The following is a 6,039-nucleotide window of genomic DNA, read 5'->3' as shown; positions in this document are numbered from 1 at the left end:
CACTTCCTGTTGCCAGCAGGTGGCGCTATGACTATAACTGAATATGGGCATGTAGCTCTGTTAAGGGCAGAAGTCTTATCTAACATGTGAAGTTTGGGGCAGATTGGACATTGTATGTCTGAGTTACAGCAACTTCCTTTTTCATGGCGAAACATCGAAATCTGTCAGGTCGCCATGGACACGCCCTTTAACGAAACCTCAAGATCTACGCAATTTAACATCGCAAAGGCCTTTAGATTTAACTGACCAAGTTTGGTGGTGATCTGAATAAATCTCCAGGAGGAGTTTGTTAAAGTACATCCCCAGAAAATGGCAAAAACAACGCCAATTTTGCAGAGAAAATTCTAAATAACCGACTTCCTGTTGGGATTCGGATTTCCTACCAAGATACTTTGTGGTAGGTATTTTGTAGGTATCTACCAATGCATTTACTAATGTTAAAAAATGAGACATTATTTTAATTTGTTACCAAATCCTTAAGTAATTAAAAGTGTTTTGTTATAAATTTATTGACCTATAAGCATTTGTGAAATAGTTCTGCTTGCATCACAGCTTGGTCGTCATCTGTGAGCTGAACAGTTTTACTGTTACATCCATGAGATTATATCAATTCAGATTAATGTCAATCACAGGGTGTCAGAGGTCAGTATCAAATGAGTTTGAAATTTTGGACCCACTTTATATTAAGTGGCCTTAACTACTATGTACTTACATTTTAATTAATAATTTAGTACAATGTACTTATTGTGTACATGCATGTTTTTACATTGTACTTATATTTAAAAAAAACTACATGTAATTACATCTGTATTTAATTTCTGTAATTGCATTTATAAATACACTGTTGACCCATACTTTACACCTTAACCCACCCTTAAACTTACCCATACCTCCAACCCTCTCCCTAACCTTACCCCTATCCCACCTCAATAGCAGCAAAAGTGTTTTACAATACAATTTGAACACAATAAGTACATTGTACTTATTTTTTTATGTAAGTACATAGTAGTTAAGGCCACCTAATATAAAGTGGGACCGAAATTATTATTTGCAGCACAAATAAGTATTTTTAGAATTTTTTTTTAATCACTGAAACTGTCAGAAAAGGATACGGCCTAAGAGATTTCTTAAGCTGTAATGAAAACAGCACAATTAGCAACAACAACAACAACAACAACAAAAAAAAAACAATTTAAAATAATATTTTTTTTCTGGTGATTAAAGAGATGTTTAAGTCCCTCTCTCTCTCCTTGTCTGTCTGCCACTCAGCTCATGCCCATCCCCCACTCACACACACACACACACACTCAGTCAGCACACATACATTCCTCAAACAGAGGGACAGAGTGAGATGAGATGCCTGACAGTTTTTTAATTTTCTTTTAATCATACAGTGTCGTAAAGTCATGAAACTATGCATATTTCCTCAGAATGATTTGATCTCTGTATGAGAAAATGCTTTTAAGTGTTTGGAAGCTGCAATTTAAAAATACAAGACAGTTAATGATTCCTTTTTTGACTGTCATTTCAAAAAATCACCACGACAAAACCGTTCAAGCTAACCAAAATCCGTTTGCAATTTAAGTTCCTCAATGTTTTTGCAACATGTAGATAAAGTTTGGTGAGTATATTGAACTTTTCCTCTGAGAAGTATGGATTAAATCACAGCTCAATTTTTTTTTCAAAAATCCATATTCAAATCAAAATAGCCGACTTCCTGTTGGTCGTAGCTGATAACTGTGAATTAGAAAGTTGTCCGTCTTGATAAGAACAATACATGTAACGAGTTTGGTGTCTGTAGCTAAAACTAACCCCCCCACTTTTGACAAAAGGTGGCGCTATAGAGTGCCTCTTCCACGCCCTTGTAAAAGCTTTTTCCATTGTCCAGCTATCAATAATACTGATATGTGTTTTGAGTTTCATGTAAATCTGAGGTTGTTATCTGCCTCAAAATCACCATAACAGAATATTCACGTTTGACACGTTGCCATGGCAACAATATATAAGATATCAATATTCCCACAACAGGTTTACATCGGCCATGTTTTGTCATTATTCTGATGAAGTTTGAAGCAAATCGAGTAAAAATAAGATGCTGAATTCAAAGCATTTTGAAAATGACTCAATTTCCTGCTGCCAGTTGGTGGCGCTATAACGTTGACTCTTAATAGTCACATATATACGATCGGTATCATACTTCGAACAAACCGATGAAGTTTAATCAAACTCAGGTAATGTATGTGGATGTTATTAGGCATTTCCTGTTTCTAATTTTTTGCCCTAAATTCAACGCCACGCCACGGGCAAACCCTTCGAGATATCAAAAATCCCCTCGCAATTTTTCATCCCCAATGTCTTGAGATCATGTTCACCGAGTTTCGAAGCAAACGGTTGAAAGTCCTCAGAGGAGTATTTCAAATTCCAGAGCATGCATTTTTTAAACAGCCCTGAATAGCTGACTTCCTGTTGGGCGGAGCCTATGACATAGAGTGCAAAAGTTGTTCAGCTCAATGGGATCTATAAGTGTACTGAGTTTCATATAAATACATGCAAGTGTGTGTGAGCTATGGTTCAAGGTTTCTGACTGTGTTCCAGGGGGCGCTGTAGAGCCCCTGTGCCACGCCCGGGTCCCAGCCTCTGTGGCGTCCTGATGGCCGCAGGTTCCAATGTGTGTGCCAATTTCCAAGAGTTTTTTAGTATGTTAAGGCCCCCAAAAACCCCCGGAAGGTTCATAAAAAATAAAAATAAATATAGCTGCAAGCAGCGATGGCGGGCTCAAGCCACCAATGCCATCACCACCCCGGTGGCATCAGGTAAACTGTGCCCAGCGGGCACATGCATTCACAATATCCCTCAGGCAGTGAGGTTTTAAAGGATAGAGGGGAGCGTAGAGGGGAGCGTGCATTTGCAGTGGCTGGGCCACGACTCTGGAATACCCTGCCTTTAGAGATCAGACTGGCCCCTTCCTTGTCTATTTTTAAATCTTTGCTAAAAACTTTTTTATTTTCCTTAGTGTACTGACTACTGTGTTATGCTACATTTTGAAATGGGTGGTTTTAAATTTTTTGTCTGGTCTATTTTTATGTATGTGTAATATTCTTGCTCTTATGTTAAAGCACTTTGGTCAGCCAGGAGGCTGTTGTAAATGCGCTATACAAATAAATTGAACTTGAACTTGAACTTGAACTTGATATGGCAGTTAAAGGGTTAATCCGAATCATCTAGACTTTAAAATCACATTCACAGAACAATATATATATATATATATAACTTTAGTAACACTTTACAATAAGATTTCATTTATAAACATTATGTTAACATGAACAATATTTATATAGCATTCATTCATGTCAGTTAATATTCCAAACTTAAACATTAAAACATTGTTTTATTGTGATTTTTTTCCAAGCACATTTTACCAATTCCAAACCATATCAATCTTAATAACTACCATTATTTTTTATTTAATCATTTATGAGTGCTATACAATAGTCCAGGAAAGCTGGAAGAGAAAAACAGGTCAAGAAGAACTGACAAAAGAATTGCAAAAGAATTAGGAATTAATGTGAAGATTAATTTTTAGTCAATTCTGCAAGACAGACTTTCAGGAAAGGAGGTGGAATAAAAATGAGCTCCTAAATCTTAATCCCGGATTCTGGAAGATATACTCCTCAAACCATCGAACAAGAGGAGGTGGTGCTGGTCCTTCACGAGTCACTCTAATCGGTTCATAAAGCCTATATATAAAGTCTTAATATATAGTATTTCACAATACTTCATGGTATTCTAATTAAATATTTTTTTGGAATCTTAGATCTCTCAGAACCTGACACATTGTAATTCTGAGACTCCAGGAAAGTGGCAGTTCTGTAAAATGTTGGCGCTGGAGACTAAATGCTCACTGATAGTTTCACACCTAATTCACTTAAAACACACACAAACACACACACACAGTGACAGAGGGACAGAGTGACATCAGATGTATGTTTTTTTAATTTTCTGTCATCCATATAATGTTGTATAGTCATGAAACTATGCATATTTCCTCAGAATGACTTGTCTTCTATGTGTACATTTTTTTGAAGTGTTTAGAAGCTGCACTTTTTTTTACTGGTTCCTTTTTTACTATTATTTCAAAAAATCACCACGACAAAACCATTCAAGCTATCCAAAATTCATTCACACCTGTTCTGTAAGATTAATTCTTTAAACAGTGGTAAAAGAGGATGTGGTGCTGAACCTTCAAGAGTCACTTAAAACGTATCTGTCCATAAAGCCTATTAAGAATTATTCTTAATATACAGTTCACAATACTTCAGCTTGTTATTCTAATTAAGTGAGGGTCATTTTATCAGTAAAATTCCTAAAATACATATTATTTTATTTGAAAGATTTCTATAAATTATTTAAATCATACTCGTTTCTCCAATAATTATTTAAAAGTAATCCTATAGCTCCCTCTGGTGGCCATTATAGGTACTAAGAATTGCAAGCTTGATTTATAAGTTATGATAGTTTTAATTTTATGCTGGCTCTTGAAAATGATAAAGCTATGAAACTTACTGTGCTTCCTTCAAATGAGGACTTCTACTTATATAAAAAATTATGAAGAGTTAGAATGAAAAATTTTAAAGATATAGTAAAATAACTATTGTATTTTTTATGTTACTTTAATAAATCTCTATGGCAACACCATTTAAGCTATCCTAAACCCATTCACAATTTAACATCTCAGTATATTGGCATCATGTTGAAAAAGGAGTATGGAGTAGTATGAGGAGGAGTATGAATTCATTTACAGGCTGATTTTATCATAAATCCACAATAAAATTTCTGAGTTCTGTATCAATCTGTGTTGTTGTTTGTTTATTTTTATCTTTTATTTTTCATAGGAAGATAACTGACCCTTTACTCTCCTTTTTAATAAATGTGCTTATAAACCAAGGACAAGCTATTTATAGCTGTATTTATAAACTGCTTACTACTGACTATTAATATTGGGACAAGGCTTTATAAAGCATGAACTGACTATTTACTAATGAGTGCAGTTATTATAAAGTGTTATCAATGCATTTGCTAATGTTAACAAATTAGACATTATTTTACAGTGTTATCAAATCCTTAAATGACTCATAAGCATTTGTGAAAGTTCTGCTTGCATTACAGCTTAGTATTGATCTGTGAGCTGAACAGATTTACTGTTACATCTATGAGATTATGTAAATTCAAATAAATATAATGTCACAGGATGTCATAGGTCAGTATCAAATGAGTTTGAAATTATTATTTGCAGCACAAATAAGGTTTTTTTAGGATTTTTAAAAATCCCTAAAACTGTCAGAAAAAGGTTAAGGCCTAAGCTATTTCTATGTGAGTGGCTAAATTTATTTTTGTTTTTATAATTGTAATACACAAACTATGAAATTATACAAAATGTATAAAAAGGTAAATAAATAAATAGGCACACATTAAAAAAGCAGCCAAGTCGAATGAGTTTCCTTTTTTATATAGATTAAAATTGAAGACAGAAGCAAGTGGTAAATGTGGTCACTTTAATATTCAAATCCAGTAGATCCAGTTTATGTTCACGTGGCTGTTTTCGTTTATATTCGCCAAGCTATTATGTATTTTGAAATAATCTTGTCCGTGATGTGTTCGTTCGTACGACGAAAGACAGAATCCTGCAGCTCGAGAGATATATGTTATTTTGCCAGTCGCGCTTTCAAATAGTCTTGCACACTTAAACGGGTCACAAACACCTGCATTTAGCTCTTGTAGTGTTACAATGGGTTTATTGTGTGCATTTGTGGTAATATTTTATTTAAAAAAGCTCTTAAACAAGAATAAATTCGTTTGTTTTGAGCTGGACACTGTACGCGCTGATCGGAGGCGGTGATTTCAGATAGGCAGCTGCAAATATTTCATTTTCACACAAACAGTTCAAAAACATCTTAATTTAGCTCTTGGTGTGTTCTAATTGGTTGATTGTGTGATATCGCTGTAATAATTTATTTTTAAAAGCTTTAAAACAGGAATAAA

The sequence above is a fragment of the Carassius gibelio genome, chromosome B19 (assembly GCF_023724105.1).
Source record: "Carassius gibelio isolate Cgi1373 ecotype wild population from Czech Republic chromosome B19, carGib1.2-hapl.c, whole genome shotgun sequence".
In the NCBI taxonomy this organism is placed as follows: domain Eukaryota; kingdom Metazoa; phylum Chordata; class Actinopteri; order Cypriniformes; family Cyprinidae; genus Carassius; species Carassius gibelio.
Note: the sequence above shows the minus strand (reverse complement) of the source record.